Source organism: Somniosus microcephalus, unplaced genomic scaffold (genome assembly GCF_052327205.1).
Source record: "Somniosus microcephalus isolate GS21.2 unplaced genomic scaffold, FLI_Smic_1.0 unresolved_chr2, whole genome shotgun sequence".
NCBI classification, from domain to species: Eukaryota; Metazoa; Chordata; class Chondrichthyes; order Squaliformes; family Somniosidae; genus Somniosus; species Somniosus microcephalus.
This window is the reverse complement of record NW_028225180.1, coordinates 30,613,816-30,631,315: the sequence shown is the minus strand read 5'-3', so window position 1 is coordinate 30,631,315 and position 17,500 is coordinate 30,613,816. Positions and strand designations below refer to the sequence as shown.

The window sequence follows — 17,500 nt, the reverse complement described above, 5'->3', positions numbered from 1 at the left end:
CAGCAGGCGGCGGCGGTTCGGAGACCCCCTCCGCCCCAGGCGCCGGAACGACCGGAGAGGCCGGAGAGACCGGAGAATACAAAAACCGGACCTCCTCCAAGTCGCCCGGCGCCGGAGACACAGACCGAGGGCCCTCTTCAGCGACGCCACCGGCCTCTGACCCAGCAGACGGGGGAAAATTCTGACACACCTCGACGAGGTCGAGCAGCACCTGGGAAAAATCCTGGTCGTTCTGGGTGAGCTCGTCCTCAGACGACTCGCCCGACCCGGTCCCCTGGCCGCCCGACCCGTCGAGGGGCAATGCCACCAGCAATGGCTCAATAACCGCCGCGGGTTGTTCCGCGACCCCCCCCACGGGCAGGGTCTCGTCCCCATCCCCAGGAGGCACGAGCTGGGCAGACGCTTCTGCCTCAGCCTCCCCAGGGACAGGCGACCCCTGCCGTTCGCCCGTAATGGTGTTAGCGGTGGGGTGGGGCGCAGTGCCCGCGGCGGGCGACGACTCCCCCTGACCGGAGGGACCTTCCTCCTCCCGGTCCTCCTCCTCATCCAGGGGGTCGCGCCTTCATTTCAGCGCGGAGGGGTAAAGGGAGGCCTCCATTTCCTCAGGGGCCTCCCCTGCTCCTTCTGGTGGAGCGAGTTCTTTGGGTCCCCCGGGCCCGAGCCCGGCCGCAGGTTCTGGCGTGACCGCCTCGGCGGTCGCGGCCACAGGCTCGGGCACGAGGTCCCCCCCACCTCCGCACTCCGCGATTATCGCGATTACGCGCTCGGGCGTCAGGGCCTCCAAATTCAGGGGGACGCCCTCCGCGGGGGGACCCACCCTACGGTTTCTGGTCTTGTCCCGTGCCTTCTTTCTGACCGGACCTCCCTCCTCCCCCCCGCCGGAGGCCTGGATGTCGTTGGCCTCCGACGACGACCGCGCCCCGGTAGCATTCGATTGAGCGAGGGCGCGGCTAGACCCGGAAGGAGGAGCGGCGACGGCGCCAGCCTTGGCCACGCCAGATGACTTGGCGGCCTTGGAGGCGGGGCAGTTTTTCCGCACGTGCCCCACCTCCCTACAGGCGTGGCACCGCACGCCGTCCGACGTCCAGAAGACGTGGTACGAGGTCCCCCCGTGGAGGACCGTGAAAGCCCCGTCTGTCTCCCCCTCCCGCGCCAGCTGGATAAAGGCCTGGCGCCGGAAGGAGAAGACATGGCGAAGGCTGCTCTCCCGGAGTCCGAGCGGGATCGGGGAAATCCCCGACCTCACCTCCCCGAGTTGGTGTAGGTGGGGGAGGAGGAGCTCACAGGTGATAAAGGGCGGGACGTTTGATAACACCACCCTCTGCGCGGTGGCCTCCAGCGGGTCCACCGGCAGGAAAGTCCCGCCCACGGTGAGCCCCTGAGCGATGGCCAGGGCCACCGCCCGCTCGGACTCCAGGAAGAAGACAGCCTTCCCGTACATTTTTGAGGTGGCCACTATGGCCGGAGGGCCGACAACCCCGGCCATAGCCTTAACGCACGCCTCAATTGTCATATTGGGGTGGGTGTAGCTCTTCACCCCAAGCTTTTTAGTAATAAGTTTAAAAGGTGACGGGGCAGCAGAAGAAGCGAGAGCGGCTGTGGCTGCGGCTGCCACTCTCGCGTAGGTCCTGACTGACCCCGCCACCGGCGAAGATGTAGTCGCCATTATGGGGTGGTCCTTCTTTTTTTAAAAGAAAAAGCTACACTCACCCCAAGTCACAGGCCTGAAGGAGTTAAAAAGGCCTCCGTTTTTTAAAGTCTTCCCTTGAGCAGAGGGAGCTGTTAAATTAAAGGCCCGCCTCTCCCCTTGTTGAAAGTAATTGGGAGGGGGGCCTTCTTCCCTCGGCTCAAGTGGCAATTAGTATAAGTTTGGAGAAAGAGGTGCCTCCTGAGAGACAGGGAGAGAGAGAGACAAAGAGAGGGGGGGGGCGGTGGGAAGGAGGGAGGCCGCAAAGGCAGGGGCGCCACTCAGGATGGCAGGTGGGTGGGTGGGTGGGTGGGTGTCGGCAGGGGGTGCACTCCCCGATGGTAAAAATAAATAAAGTCTCTGCGGGTGGTCTTCAGGCAGGGGGAGAAGATGTCTTCACCTGGGGAAGCTGGAGAAAAGCCCAGGCTCAGCCCCACACCAGGTCTTCTTGATGTGCTGGAAAGGCTTCACCCGGGCAGCTCCAGCTAACCCAGGCCAGGCAATGGAAGGGGCTTTTGACACCCCTTGGTCTTCCGGCCGGTCTTCTTTCCTCCCCCCACCCACAATACAAAGTCTTTTGGGGAATGCACCGAATGACACCCACCTGCAGAAGTTCAATAAAAAAGAAGTTGTTCCTACCCTCCTTCCAAGTAGTGGGTGTTGCGTGCTGCTCCTCGTCCCTCTCCTGGAATGGAGGCCAATTTGGGGAGGCAATGATGGAAAGGCCTCTCCAGTTGTAAATGCTGGCCTCCTCTTCCCCTCTCCTCCTCTCTCTCCAGGCACCTCGGTAAATAAAGTTGGGTGGTGGCCTGGGGTCTCTCCTTCCCCTCCACTCCCTGGTCAAGGCGACCACCACTTTCCACTCTGCTGCAGCTCCAACCAGCACCACAGACAGCAAGGCAGAGAATGAATAAAGCTGTAAGGTTTTGTCCTTGTCTTGTTTCTCTGCCTTCTGGTCTCACCTGTGTGTTGTTAAAGTATTTGTCTCCTGTCTCATTTGAATAATTATGTCACGTGACAACTCTGACCTGTATTTAAGCTTCCTGTTTCCTGTCCTCTTTGCTCAATCCTGGGTTCACCTGCCTGCAAGTAACAGCTCGTGCTGTGTCTCTGGCGTTCTCAAGTTTCTCTGTGTTTTCGAGTCTCAAGTGAATCTCCTTTCGAGTGTTACCATGTCTCTGTGTTTTCGAGTATCAAGTGAGGCATCTTTCAAGTTCTACCTGGTCTCGAGTCCTTGGATAGGTTTCCTGCACTTGGGTCCACCACCGAAACCCTAGCAAAACGGCCCCGTGAATGCACGGCCCCGTGACACCAAATTAATTTTGCCGCATCGAGTAACCCCTTATTGTGGCAACATCTTATGGTTAAATGGGGCAATTAACCCAGGGATATCAGTTAATCTTCCATCTGTGTGTGAGGCCCCGCTCGGGGAGAGAACTTCTGTTATCTCCGCAAATAAATTCGGGCAAGTTGCACCTGAATTCGTTGTGGATCCAGTTAAATGGGAAATCAAGTGAGAGACTGCCCTCTCCTATAAATTAGGAGTACAGGGACATTTAAACTTGTAACGGGACAGAATAAACTCTCATTGCTTCATAACATGCCATGAGACGGATTTTACAGCAGCGGTTAGTGCTGTTTCCAATCCATTTTGCAATTTCCTATTGATTCTCTCCCCACCACCCTTTCAGGTGTTGCATTCCCGATAACAACAACTCGCTGTACAAAAGGAATATTTCCTCATGTCATCACTGGTTCTCCTGTCAATTACCTTGAAATTCGCAAATTTTGTTGAACGGGGCGGTCCATATGATTGGAGCTATTTGCTCGTGTGGAGGATAAAGAAAGTCATTGCCTGGTTGGGCGGAATGGATAGTTTCTGTTTTGTAACAGCGATGTATTTTTTTGTACATTGAGGTTTCACGGTTTAGCATTAGTTTTAGGACCCTGGGAAAATGATTGGGGATCTCAGGGTGTCAGCGCACTGAGTCCAGACCTGGGATCAGTGAGCACTGGGAATGTGTCCGAAAAGTTTGTGAACACAGAGAACGGCACTGGTGTTAGGTATTTGGGGGAAATATGAAACGTGGCTTTCTGGGATCCAGAAATTCGAACATCTTAGAATGTACATGTGACTTTGAAAGATTTATTTAACAATTCAAAGGTTAAAAATCTTCATGTAAACCCAAGTTTTTGAGATATCCTGAGGCTTTGAAGGTAAATCTTCATGGAAGGCCCTAAAATAAATATTTAAAAGAATGCAATCATTAGGTTGAATGATGTTGATGCGAAAATGATGTTTTTGTTTTTATTTAGATACTTATATTGAAGATTAGACATTTCAGTTACTGAAAAAAATGACAGGCATTATTTTCAACAAGCACTTTGATTAAATTTATTTGTTGATCAAGAAACTTGTTTCTGTGCTGGCTCTGTGAAAGAGCCTCTATTTAGTCCCGCTCCTCAGCTCCTTCCCTGTAGCCCAGCACAATTTCCCCTTGAAGTATTTATCCAATTCATTTTGAAAGTTACTATTGAAACTGCTTCCACCACCATTTCAAAGCACTGCATTCCAGATCATAACAAGTTGCTGCGAGAGAAAAATTCATCTCATCTTCACTCTGGTTCAATGGCTAACTCCCTTAAAAATAAACAACTTTATATATCTTGATTTTATATTATTACTAGCTGGGGTGGCCCGGCGTTGCCAGGGATTTTTTGGGCCGCAAGGCTTACAGCTGGGTGCTGCCGCTCCTGCGCTCTGTGTCACTCTTTCCCTCCCTGACCCTCTCTCTGTCCCTCCCCTCTCTCTCCCTGCCCCTCTCTCTCCCTGACCCCTCTCTCTCTCTCCCCCCTCTCTCCCTGCCCCAGTCTGTCCCCTCTGTCTCTGTCTCTCTCTCTCCCTCTCCTCTCCCTCCCTCCCCCTCTTTTGGCACCCGGGGAAGGGCTTTGAAAATTGAGCCAGGCCACGGTGGCTGTGCAGGGCCTAGCGGTTGAGGCCCGGCCGGGCTCTCGGGCCGAGACGGACCCCAGCTGAGTACCCAGTGCGCCCGGCCGCCGCGCCGCGCATAGTGCGGTTTATGGACGGCCGCTGACACTCCCCCGCCCACTCAGTATCTCGGGCCGAGCGGTTGTGAGGGCGGCCCGAGTGACTCCAACTCACCTCCCGCTCCCAGAGCTGCAATGTCGGCATTTGTTTGGCTGGTGCTGTCGCTGTGGGGATGATGAAAATGGCGGCGAAGATTCGGGAGGCTGCAAGATTAGGCCCGCCCACAGACGGCGGATTGGTCAACCATCAGGTCACTGAACTGTAGGATTGGTCAACCATCACGTCACCCAACGCTAATGAGCTGTAGAATTGGTCAACTGCTAAAGAGCGGATTTTTGAAAGTTTATTTTAGTGTCCAAACACTTTTTTTCTGACCAAAAAGTAAATACACCCATTAGACGCCCCTAATGATAAGCTTTCTTTTGATATAACATGCGTGTAGGTACGCTCTATAACTTTTGATTGTATAGCCAGACAGACAGACAGACAAACAGACAAACCAACTCTTTTATATATAAGACTAGGTGGAGTGCCTGGCGGTGCTGAGGCTTTTTTGAGGGCATGTTGTTGTTGGAAGAGAGACAGCGAGAGACTGGGGGGGGGGGAAGAGAGAGAGCAAGAGACTGGGGGGGAAGACAGAGCGAGAGACGGGGGGGGGAAGAGTGAGAGTGAGAGACTGGGGGGAAGAGAGAGAGCGAGAGACTGGGGGGAAGAGAGAGAGCGACGGGGGGGGAAGAGAGAGAGCGACGGGGGGAAGAGAGAGAGCGACTGGGGGGGGAAGAGAGAGAGCGACTGGGGGGGAAGAGAGAGAGCGACTGGGGGGAAGAGAGAGAGCGACTGGGGGGAAGAGAGAGAGCGACTGGGGAGGAAGAGAGAGCACAACTGGGGGGGAGGAGAGAGAGCGACTGGGGAGGAAGAGAGAGAGCGACTGGGGGGGAAGAGAGCGAGCGACTGGGGGAAGATAGAGAGCAACAGGGGGGAAGTGAGAGAGCAACTGGGGGCGAAGAGAGAGAGCGACTGGGGGAAGAGGGAGTGCGACTGGGGGGAAGAGAGTGTGCGACTGGGGGGAAGAGAGAGAGCGACTGGGGGGAAGAGAGAGAGCGACTGGGGGTAAGAGAGAGAGCGACTTGGGGGAAGAGAGAGAGCGACTGGGGGGAAGAGAGAGAGCGACTGGGGGGGAGAGAGGGAGCGACTGGGGGGGAAAGAGAGAGCGACTGGGGGGGAGAGAGAGAGCGACTGGGGGGAAGAGAGAGAGCGACTGGGGGGAAGAGAGAGAGCGACTGGGGTGAAGAGAGAGAACGACTGGGGGGAAGAGAGAGAGCGACTGGGGGGAAGAGAGAGAGCGACTGGGGGGAAGAGAGAGAGCGACTGGGGGGAAGAGAGAGAGCGACTGGGGAAGAGAGAGAGCGACTGGGGGGAAGGGGAAGGGGGAGGAAGAGGAAGGGGAAGGGGGAGGAACGGGAGGGGGAGAGGAAGGGGGGGAGGGGAGGGGAGGGGAGGGGGGAGAGGGGGGAGGAAGTGGCTGGGGGGAGGGGTGGTGGGGGGGGAGGAGGTGAGTTAGGGGAGGTGGTGGGGGGGAATCTGGGGGAGGGGCGTGGGAGGGGAGGGGGGAGGGAGGGGAGGTGGGTGTGGGAGTGGAGTGGAGGGGGGGGAGGGAGAAGGAGTGGGGAGAAAAGGAGGGGGGGAGAAAGGGAGGGGGAGCTAGCAGACCCTTTCCACTCTGCCGGCGATGGCTCCGCAGAGCTCCGTGCCGCCCCACGTACTGACATGGCTCAGCCCGAGCCCCGCCCTCCCGAGCCCCGGCCTCCCGAGCCCCACCCTGCCGAGCACCGGCCTCCCGAGCCCCGGCCTCCCGAGCACCGGCCTCCCGAGCCCCGCGATCCCGGCCTCCCGAGCCCCGCCCTCCCGAGCCCCATGATCACGCTATCCCGAGCCCCGCCCCCCCGAGCCGCGCACTCGCACTCTCCCAAGCCCCACCCCCCGAGCACCGCTCTCGCGCTCTCATGAGCCCCGCCCCCCTTAGCCCCGCGCATGCGCTCGCCCGATCCCCGCCCCCACGAGCTCCGCCCCCCCGAGCCCCACCCCCCGCCTGAGCTAGCTTCAAGACCAGAGAGAGAGACGCCGCCGCGCAACCATCCGCGTGATGCCCGCTCGGACTCAAGACGCGCTCCGGGCGGAAGTTGACGCGCGCGCTGACTCCCGCCCCGCCCGCCTTTACTAAGATGGCGGCAGTGGTGACACTCAGCTCAGGCCCGGCCCCTCCAGCCTTCACAAAGATGGCGGCGATCGCGGGCCTTTTGTTGATCGCGACGGTAGGTGCCTAGCTCAGGCGTGGCTGGGCAACAGAGGCCCAGGCTTCGTGACCTGGAAAAACGGTGAAAGGTAGGGAAATTATAGAGGTTAAAGAAAAGATTTACAAATTAATTAACGTTTTTTTAAAAACAATTTGTGTTTTAAAAACAACTTTTTTTTTGCTGGAAATGTAGGTTTGAAAAGAAGCACGCAGAAAGTGGGAAAAAGAAGTGAACAGTTAGGAATCAAGATGGTGGCCACTCACCTCGGTTCAGAACGATAAGGCCCACCCACACATGCACCGATTGGTCAACCGTCATGTCACTCGACTCTAGGAGGGCCCGCCCGCACGTGCGATGAACTCGCCCCCGCGACGCAGCGATTGGTCGACCGTCGGGTCGCGCGACTGTACGATTGGTCGACCTTGACGTCACTCGATGCTAATGAGCGGATAATGAGCGGAATTTTGAAAGTTTTTTGGATACCGCGGGCGCAACTTTTGTCTCGCCAAAACTTAAATATGCTTATGACCGTTCCGGAATCGTAAGCTTTCTTTTGATGTAACGCACATGTAGGTACGCTCTATAACTGTAGAGTGCATAGCCAGACAGACAGACAGACAGACAGGCAGACAGACAGACAGATCGATCCTTTTATATATATAGATTTGTCATCATAAATCGAGGTAAATTGCAACTTGGGAAGCGGAGATGTGGATTTGGCTTCTCTGTGGTACAGGCGGAGGAAGTGGGAGACGTCAAACTGAGGCTCGTCAGCACCACAACTGGAAGGAGCGTGTAATTACAGCATGGAAGTCTATACTAGAGATAACCTTCCTGAAAGTGAGCAGAATGTAGCGAATCAATGGAGATCTACAAATTCCAATAAAGGGTAGATAATGGTAACACCTTGTCGAATCTCCGAGAAACACCTTCATGCATTTGACACAGCTTATTTTGGAGGGGCAGTGAGTATTCTGCCTGCACCCCAGCAGCAGCAGTGATGGGTTCAGACAGCATGCAGTGATGCCCCTCAAGAAATGGACTGGAGCATGTGGCATTTGGAGGGGCAAATGAAAAGGTGGCCTCCAGCACGTATCTCCAGGGCAGTCCTCAGTTTCCACATCTGTCAGTGTCTTCCAGTAGATCAGCAGTTGGAGGGTTACACCCCATGAGAGGTCACAAATTTACAAAAGTCACAAACAGAAATTGGCACCTTTGAAATGTGGAAAGTTTGCCACAAGTGGAGTTCCACCGGCGCTATCTTCAACTTAGCCAGACAGAGACCGACAAAAATGTCCTCGAGTTTCAATTTCGGGACGGTATTCACAACGTTCCAAACTCGGCAGGCGACATCAGTCGAGAGCACATACCCAGTGCCGGAGCAGTATGGCGGATACATTTCCAGAGGGTATTCCTGTTCACTCATGTACCATTTACTGGATTTGTCCCTGACGGGTCTTGATTTCTCTGTATGTGGCAGGTGTAGATGTGCCTGTGACTGGTTCGCAACAAGAGATCTCTTAAATAATCAACATTGACAAACATGTCTGAATCGGTTTTCATCACAAAGGAGGCAGACGGACAGAATCGGCTCACCCATTCCAGTCCCATCAGCACCTTGGTGTTCAGGTTGTAATAAGTGTCGCTGAGCTCTGTCTGTACGATGTTTTGTGCAGCAAACCTTCCTCTAGCAGATGCTCCTGATGCTCCCGGCTGTACCCGAGCAGGAAATAGGAAATAGGTCATGACCCTCTTGCCCTGTGTTGTCTGCTCTCTCCCCCAGGTCTGGCAAATGACGGAGCGATCTTTGAACTAGTCCTGGGCACTGGTAACGACGAAGGACCAGAAATGGGGGACTGATATCACATCTCCTATCGGGTCGCATTAAATAGGAAGTGTCATTTAATTCTGTGTAAAGACAAGGGTCAGGAATGTTGCGGCATAAATATCCAAATATACCAAGTGTCACCAAAAGGATCACAAAAAAAATAAACATTTTTTGGAAGAAATTTGAAACCACATATTGCAACAGAAAATATCTTCATGTTTTGAATCAACTGTAAAACAAAATACACACGTTGATTTTGGTGGTATCCGGGTAATGCAAGGGGAAACACTTTCCAATTTAAGATTATTTGTCTTGATTAGTAACATACGAATAGGAGAAGGCCATTCACCCCATCGAACATGTTCTGCCATTCAATTGGATCATGTTTGATCTGTATCTGATCTCCATTTACTCGCCTTGGTACTGTAAACGTTAATGCCGAATCATCATAGCAGTTCTTAACTTGTTGGGCTGGTGTTCCTCTGTCCCTGACTTTAAAACCCAATAACTGGCTTAATGTACTAAGTTGAAGTTGCCACTAACATAATAAAAGTCGAAGATCACAGGAGGGTCTGAATGGGTATTCATCTTGTTAGCAGTGATTTACAAATATGGTAAAAAGAATAATGTTTTGATGGTCGAAAAAGTGGTGATCCAAAGCTAGAAACAGAGGAAGCCCAAAGCTAGAAACAGTTGAGATCACAAGCTAGAAACAGTACAGGTCTAAATCTAGAAAGAGTGGAGGTCCAAATCTACAATCACTGGAGGTTCAAAGCTAGAAACATTGGAGATCCAAAACTAGAAAGAGGGGAGATCTAAAGCTAGAAACAATGGACGTCCAAAGAGATTTAGGTGATCCATGTATATAGATCGTTAAAATTTCATGGGCAAGTACAGAAACGAATTAAAAAGGCTAATGCAATGCTGACCATTATATGTAGAAGACGAGAATACAAGGGGGAAGATGTTATGCTACATCAATACTTAGCCCTCGTTAGACCATACCTGGAGTAATATGAGCAGTTCTGGGCACCACACCTTAGAAAGGACATATCGGCAATCGAGGAAATGTTAATGTTAATTTTAAATCAGGAATTGATAGATTATATTATATGGGGCAAATGTGAGTGTCTGGAGTTAGGTTCCAGATCAACCATGATCTCATTGAATGATGCAACAGGTTTGATGGGCCAAATGTCCTACTCTTGGTCCTATGTACCTAGTAGGAAGCCGATACCATTCTTATAATGATGATTACTGTTTCGATGAAACAATTTAGGAAATATTCTAACATGGGTTGTCACTTGGGCAGTGCGTTATCAAAGCCAATTTCGTTCCAATTAAAGGATCATAGATTCATAGAATAGTACAGCACATAAGGAGACCATTCGGCCCATTGGGTCTGTGCTGGATCTTTCGAAGAGCTATCCAGTTAGTCACATTTCTCTGCTCTTCCCCCATATCTCAGGATTTTTTTCTTCTCCAGCTATATTTTCTGTACCCTTTTGAAAGCTACTATTGAATCTGTATCCATCCCCTTTCAGGCTGAGCATTCCAAATGCTAACCACTTGTGAAAAAAGGTTTTCCCTCAAGTCGATTCTGGTTCCTTTGCCAAGCACCTTAAATCTGTGCCCTCTCGTTATCGATCATTCAGCCATTGTAAAGAGTTTCTCTTTATTTACTCTACATAAACCCTTCATGATATAAGCACATGTATCAAATATCCTCTTGTCCTTCTCTGCGCTAAGGAGAACAAACCCAGAATCTAAAGTCTATCAACTTAACTGTATATATCTCATTCCTGGAGCCGTTCTGGTAAATCTCTTCTACGCGCTCTACTAAGTCTTCACGTCCTTCCTAAAGCGTGGTTCCCATAATTGGACACAGTGCTGCAGCTGGGGCCGACTGGGGTTTTTTAAAGGTTTAATTCTTGGCTTTTGTACTCTAAGTCATAGAGTCATAGAGTCATGGAGTTATTACAGCATGGAAGGAGGACTTTCGGTGCATCGAGTCCATGCCATGTCGCTGTGTACCAATCCAGCCAGTGCCGTTCACCCGGTCTATCCCCGTAGCGCTGAAAGTTTATTTCATCTGGTGCCCATCTGATTTCCTTTTGAAATCATTGACCGTCTCTGTTTCCTCCACCCACATTGGCAGCGAGTTCCTGGTCATTACCACTCGCTGTGTAAAAATGTTCTTCCTCACATCCCCCCTGTATCTCTTATCCAAAACCTTAAATCTGTATCCCCTAGCCCTTATACCATCAGCTAATGAGAACGGTCTTTCTCTGTCTACCTTATCCAAACCCGTCATTATCTTGTCCACATCTATCAAATCCCCCCTCAACCTCGTTTTCTCCAAGGAGAACAACCCCAGCTTCTGCAACCTAACCTTCTGGCTAAAAACCCTCATCCCTGGAACCATTCTGGTCAATCTCCTCTGAACCAGCTCAAGGACCTTTGCATCCTTCCTAACTGTGGTGACCATAACTTGACGCAATAGTCTAGTTGTGGCCTAACTAGAGGTTTATAAAGGTCCAGCATAACTTCCCTGCATTTGTGCTCTAATCCTCTATTTATGAAGCCCAAGATCCCATATGCTTTGAAAACTAATCTCTCAATAATTCTTGCCACGTTCAAAGATCTGTGCTCATGAAACCCAGCTCCCTCTGTCCTTGCACACTCTTTAGAACTGCGCCATTAAGTCTATCTTGCCTCTCCCTATCCTTCTGCCAAAATGCATCATCTCATCCTTCTCTGTATTAAATTCCAGCTGCCACTTGTCTTCCCGTTATTCTAGCCTATCTATGTTCTGTAGATGTAGATTGGTATGCTCCTCACTGTTTGCCAAACCTCTAAGTTTGGTATCATTGGCAAACTTTAAAATTTGAATCTGTATTCCAATATTAAGTCGTAAAAACAGTGGCTCCAGCATTAACACTTAGGGAGGCCCACTGTCTACCATGCTCCAGTTTGAAGAACGACCATTTACAACGACTCGCTCTTTTCTGTCCTTAAGCCAGTTTCTTATGCAAGCTGACACTGACCCTCCTATTCAATGCGGCCCAATATTGAAAAAGAGCCTTTTATGTGGTACCTTGTCAAACGTGGTCTTCAAATCCATATAGACAACGTCCACTGCATTCCCTTCATCAACATTCTTTGTTATTTCATCAAAAATTTCAATTAGATTAATCAAACATGATCGGACTTTTATAAATCCGTGCTGGCTCTTCTTAGTTAACTTTAACCTCTACAAGTGCCTGTTAACCTTTTCCCTGATTATAGTTTCTAAAACCTGACCCACCACTGATGTTAAACTGACTGGCCTGCAGTTACGTGGATTGTCCTTGCACCCTTTCTTGAACAAGTGTGTCATGCTTGCCACGTTCCAGTCCTTTGGCACCTCACCCGTATCTAAGGAAGATTGGAAGATTATGGCAAGCCCTTCCACTATCTCAAACCCTACTTGTCTTAGCAATCTGGGATGCCAGCCATCCGGACCAGGCGACTTACCCACTCGAACGGCCATTCTACTCTCATATTCTCTCTTTGCCAATCTTACTTTCATCTTCACTTCCCCTCTCAACTTATTGTATTTAGTCAGGTTCTCCCTTGAAGAATTCACCTGACATGCATCATACACCCTCTTTTTTGTTTCATCTTCTCTATCTCTCTCGTAAACCAAGGAGCCCTTGCTTTGGTTCCCTTATGCTTCATTCTTGTTGGAATGTACCTTACTTTCAAAGAGATAGATTTGCTAGCACAGGGCGACTTTCCCTCGCAACTGTGTCCACTCTGGCTCTATGAGTGCGGTTTCAACAGAGTGCTGCGAGTTGGGTGAGTCAGGGAGTTGCTAAAATCAAACTTCTGTTCGTTTCACATTTACTGTTACTGTCTACTGTATAATATCTAAATTTCCCAGCTTTAAGCACGGTTATAAAGGGATATACTAGGCCTAGAATTCAGAGCAACTGAAGGCAGTTAATTAGGGAAACTAGATAAAATTAGTTCTCCTGCAGCTGTGCCCAGCAAGGCTCCCTTGTTTCAGGGCCTATAAAGCAGGCTTTGAAGTGCAATTTTGAACTGAGTGCGGTTTCAACAGAGTGCTGCGAGTTAGTTGAGATGGAGTTAGGTGAGGAGTGGAAGGAGGAGTTCGCTTGCTTCGCCATTATTTTTCATAGCTTTTCACCCTGTAGGAAGAGGCCGGTGTCGGGAGCAGCAGGAGAGTGCTGGTATTTAAGCTCACTTTTGCGGGCTTTTCTCAAAGGCAGGTCAATCTCACAGACTGGCAGTGGCGTTCCAGAGCCACACCACGATTCAAAACTTGATGCATGCAAGAGGAAGCAGCTGATTGTGTGAGTATGGCCAGGTGAGTATTTATACTACTCTGTAGTTTGACTGTTAAGTTTAATAGCTTATAAAGTTTAAACGGTTTTATTTATTGTGGTTAAAGTTTCTGAAGTCTATGTTGTGTATTGGGGAGTGCTAGTAACCAAGGGCCCTTAAATATATCATTTATTTGTAGTGTAATTGGTGGTATTGATTTGATTTAATTTAATTTAATTAATTGAAGGCTAATTCATGGCAGCACAGCTCGGCCCAGTGGCATGCTCCTCCTGCACTGTGGGAAATCAGGGACACTTCCTGTGTCCCTGACGACCATGTGTGCGGGAAGTGTATCCAGCTGCAGCTACCAGCAGACCACATTGCGGCACTGGAGCTGCGAATGGATACATACTGGAGCATTCGCGATGCTGAGGACGTCGTGGATATCACATTTAATCAGTTGTTCACACCGCAGGTAAAGGCTGCACAGGCAGGAAGGGAATGGGTGACTGGCAGGCAGTGTAGTAGGCGCGGGCAGGTAGCGCAGGGGTCCCCTGTGGCCATCCCCCTCACAAACAGATATACCCGTTCAGATATTGTTGAGGGAGATGTCTTATCGGGGGAAGGCAGCAGCAGCCAAATTCCTGGCACCGTGGGTGGTTCTGCTGCACAGGACGGGAGGAAAAATAAAGGGACAGCTACAGTGATAGGGGATTCTATTGTAATGGCAATAGATAGGCTTTTCTGCGGCCGCAAATGAGACTCCAGGATGGTATGTTGCCACCCTGGTGCAAGGGTCAAGGATGTCTCAGAGCAGCTTCAGGGCATTCTGGAGGGGCAGGGTGAACAGCCAGTTGTCGTGGTGCATATAGATGCCAGCGATATAGGTAAAACCTGACATGTGGTCCTAAAAGCTGAATATAGCGAGTTAGGAGGAAAATTTAAAAAATAGGCCCTCAGGTAGTAATCTCTGGATTCCTACCAGCGCCATATGCCAGTCAGAGTAGAAATAGAAGGATATTTCAGGTGAATAGGTGGGTAGAGGAATGGTGCAAAGGGGAGGGATTCAAATTCCTGGGATAAAGGAACCGGTTCTGGGGGACGTGGGACCAGTACAAACTGGACGGTTTACACCTGGGCAGGACTGGGACCAATGTCCTAGGAGTGTTTGCTAGTACTGTTGGGAAGGGTTTAAACTAAAATGGCAGGGGTTTGGGAACATGTGCAGGGAGATAGAGGAAAGGGAAGCGAGGATAGAAGCAACAGACAGGAAGGACAAACGCAAAGTGGCAGGCAGAGAAATTAAGGGTGTAAATCAAACAGGGCCACAGTGAATAATAATTCTAAAAGGACTGAGAGGGTTAAGAAATAAAGCGAGGAGCATTCATAATGAGGTGGATGTATTAGCTGCACAAATAGATGTAAACGGATGTGATATAGTTGAGATTACGGAGACATGTCTCCAGTGTGACCAAGGCTGTGAATTCAACATCCAGGGATATTTAATATTCAGGAAAGATAGGCTAAAAGGAAAAGGAGGTGGTGTAGCATTGCTGGTTAAAGAGGAGATTAACACAATAGTAAGGATGGATATAAGCTCTGATGATGTGGAATCTCTATGGGTCGAGCTGAGAAATACCAAGGGGCAGAAAATGTTAGTGTGAGCTGTATACAGATGCCCAAACAGTAAAGCTAAGGTTGGGGATGGCAAATTAAAGATGCATGCATTAAGGGCACAGCAGTTATCATGGGTGACATTAATTTACATATAGATTGGGCTAACCAAATTTGTAACAATTCTGTGGAGGCAGAATTCATAGAGTGTATACGGGATGGTTTCCTCGACCAATATGTCGAGAAACCAACTGGAGAACAGGCCATCTTAGACTGAGTATTATGCAATGAGAAATGATTAATTAACAATCTTATTGTGCGAGGCCCCTTGGGGTGGAGCGATCATAATATGATAGAATTCTTCATTAAAATGGAAAGTGAAGTAGTTGACTCAGAGACCAGGTTCTTGAATTTAAATAAAGGAAACTACGATGGTATGAGGCACGAGTTGGCTAGGATTGATTGGGGAACGTTACTTAAAGGGCTGACGGTGTATAGGCAATGACAAACATTTAAAGTTCGCATGGATGAACTACATAATTTGTTCATCCCTGTTTGGCATAAAAATAAAACACAAACGTGAATCAACCGTGGCTAACAAAGGAAATTAGGAATAGCATAAGATCCAAGGAGAGGATAAATAAATTGGCCAGAAAATGCAACAAACCTGAGGATTGGGAGCAGTTTAGGATTTGGCAAAGGAGGACAAAGGGATTAATTAAGAGGGGGAAATAGAATATGAGAGTAAGCATTCAGGGCACATAAAAACTGACTGTAAAAGCTTCTATAGATATGTGAAGAGAAAACGATTGGTGAAGTCAAGCTTAGGTCCATTGCAGTCAGAATCAGGGGAATTTATAATGGGGAACAAAGAAATGCCAGACCAATTAAATACATAAGAAGGTTCTATCTTCACAAAGGGGGACACAAATAACCTGCCAGAAATGTCGGGGAACATAGGGTCTAATGAGTGGGAGGAACTGAATGAAATCAGTATTTGTAGGGAAATGGCGTTAGGGAAATTGGCGGAAGTGAAGGCCGATACTTCCACAGGGCCTGATCATCTACATCCGAGGGTACATAAGGAAGTGGCCATAGAAATAGTAGATGCATTGCTGGTCATCTTGCAAAATTCTATAGACTCTGAAACTGTTCCCATGGATTGGAGGGTAGCAAATGTAACCCGACTTTTCAAAAAAGGTGATAGAGAGAAAACGGGAAGTTATAGACCAGTAAGCCTGACATCGGTAGTGGGGAAAATGCTAGAGTCCATTATAAAGGATGTTATAGCAGAGCACTTGGAAAACAGTGTCAGGATCACACAACGTCAGCATAGATTTACAAAAGATAAATTGTGCTTGACTAATCTACTGGAATTTTTTGAGGATGTAAATGGTAGAATAGATAAGGGAGAACTAGTGGATGTGGTATATTTTGATTTAAGAATGCTTTCGATAAGGTCCCGCATACGAGATTAGCGTGTAAAGTTAAAGAAGATGGGATTGGGGGTAGGGTACTGACTTGGATAGAGAACTGGTTGGCAGACAGGAAGCAAAGACTTGGAATAAATGGGTCTTTCTCCGAGTGGCAGGCAGTGACTAGTGGGGTACCGCAAGTATCGGTGCTAGGCCCCCAGCTATCACAATATATATTAATGAATTAGACAAGGGAATTGGATGTCGTATCTCCACGTTTGCCGACGACACAAAGCTGGGTGGGCGTGTGTGCTGTGAGGAGAATGCTGACAAACTCCTGTATGATTTGGATAGGTTGGGTGATTGGGCAGATGCATGGCAGATGCAGTATAACGTGGAAAAATGCGAGGTTATCCACTTTGGTGGCAAAAAACAGGAAGAGAGATTATTATCTGAACGGCAATAGATTGTGAGAAGGGGAAGTGCATCGAGACCTGGGTGCCCTTTTGCACTAGTCGCTGAAGGTAAGCATACAGGTGCAGCAGGCTTTTAAGAAGGCAAATAGTATGTTGGCCTTCATAGCAAGAAGATTTGAGTACAGCAGCAAGGATGTCTTGCTACAGTTGTACAGTGCGTTACTGAGACCACACCTTGAGTATTTGTGCAGTTTTGGTCGCCTTATCTGAGGAAGGTTGTCCTTGCCATGGAGGGAGTGCAGCGAAGATTCACCAGACTGATACATGGGATGGCAGGAATGACGTATGAAAAGAGATTGGATCGATTGGGCTTTTATTCACTGGAGTTCAGAAGAATGAGAGGGGATCTCATGGAAACTTAGAAAATTCTATCGGGACTAGACTGACTAGATGCAGGAAGGATGTTCCCGATGGTCGGTGAGTCCCAAACCAGGGGTCCCAGTCTAAAGATAAGGGGTAAGCCATTTAGGACAGAGCCAAGGAGGAATTTTTTGACCCAGAGAGTGGTGAACCTGTGGAATTCTCTACCACAGAAGGCAGTTGAGGCCAATTCATTAAATATAGTCAAGAAGGAGTTAGAATTTCTTAAGGCTGAAGGGATCAAGGGATATGGGGAGAAAGCAGTGACAGGGTCCTGAGTTTGGATGATTAACCATGATCTCATCAAATGGTGGAGCAGGCTCGAGGGGCCAAATGGTCTACTCCTGCTCCTATCTTCTATATTTCTATGTTTCTATTCGGAACACAGGAATGTACGAACAGTAGGTGGCCATTGTGCTGCTCGGGTCTGTACCGCCATTGAATGAAA

The 17,500-nt window shown here is 49.4% G+C and overlaps 1 pseudogene; it reads right to left on the bottom strand.

Annotated features, from left to right (window-relative positions):
- Window positions 1-8,189: 8,189 nt before the first annotated feature.
- Window positions 8,190-8,915, bottom strand: LOC147092408 (beta-1,3-galactosyltransferase 5-like; annotated as a pseudogene).
- Window positions 8,916-17,500: the final 8,585 nt, after the last annotated feature.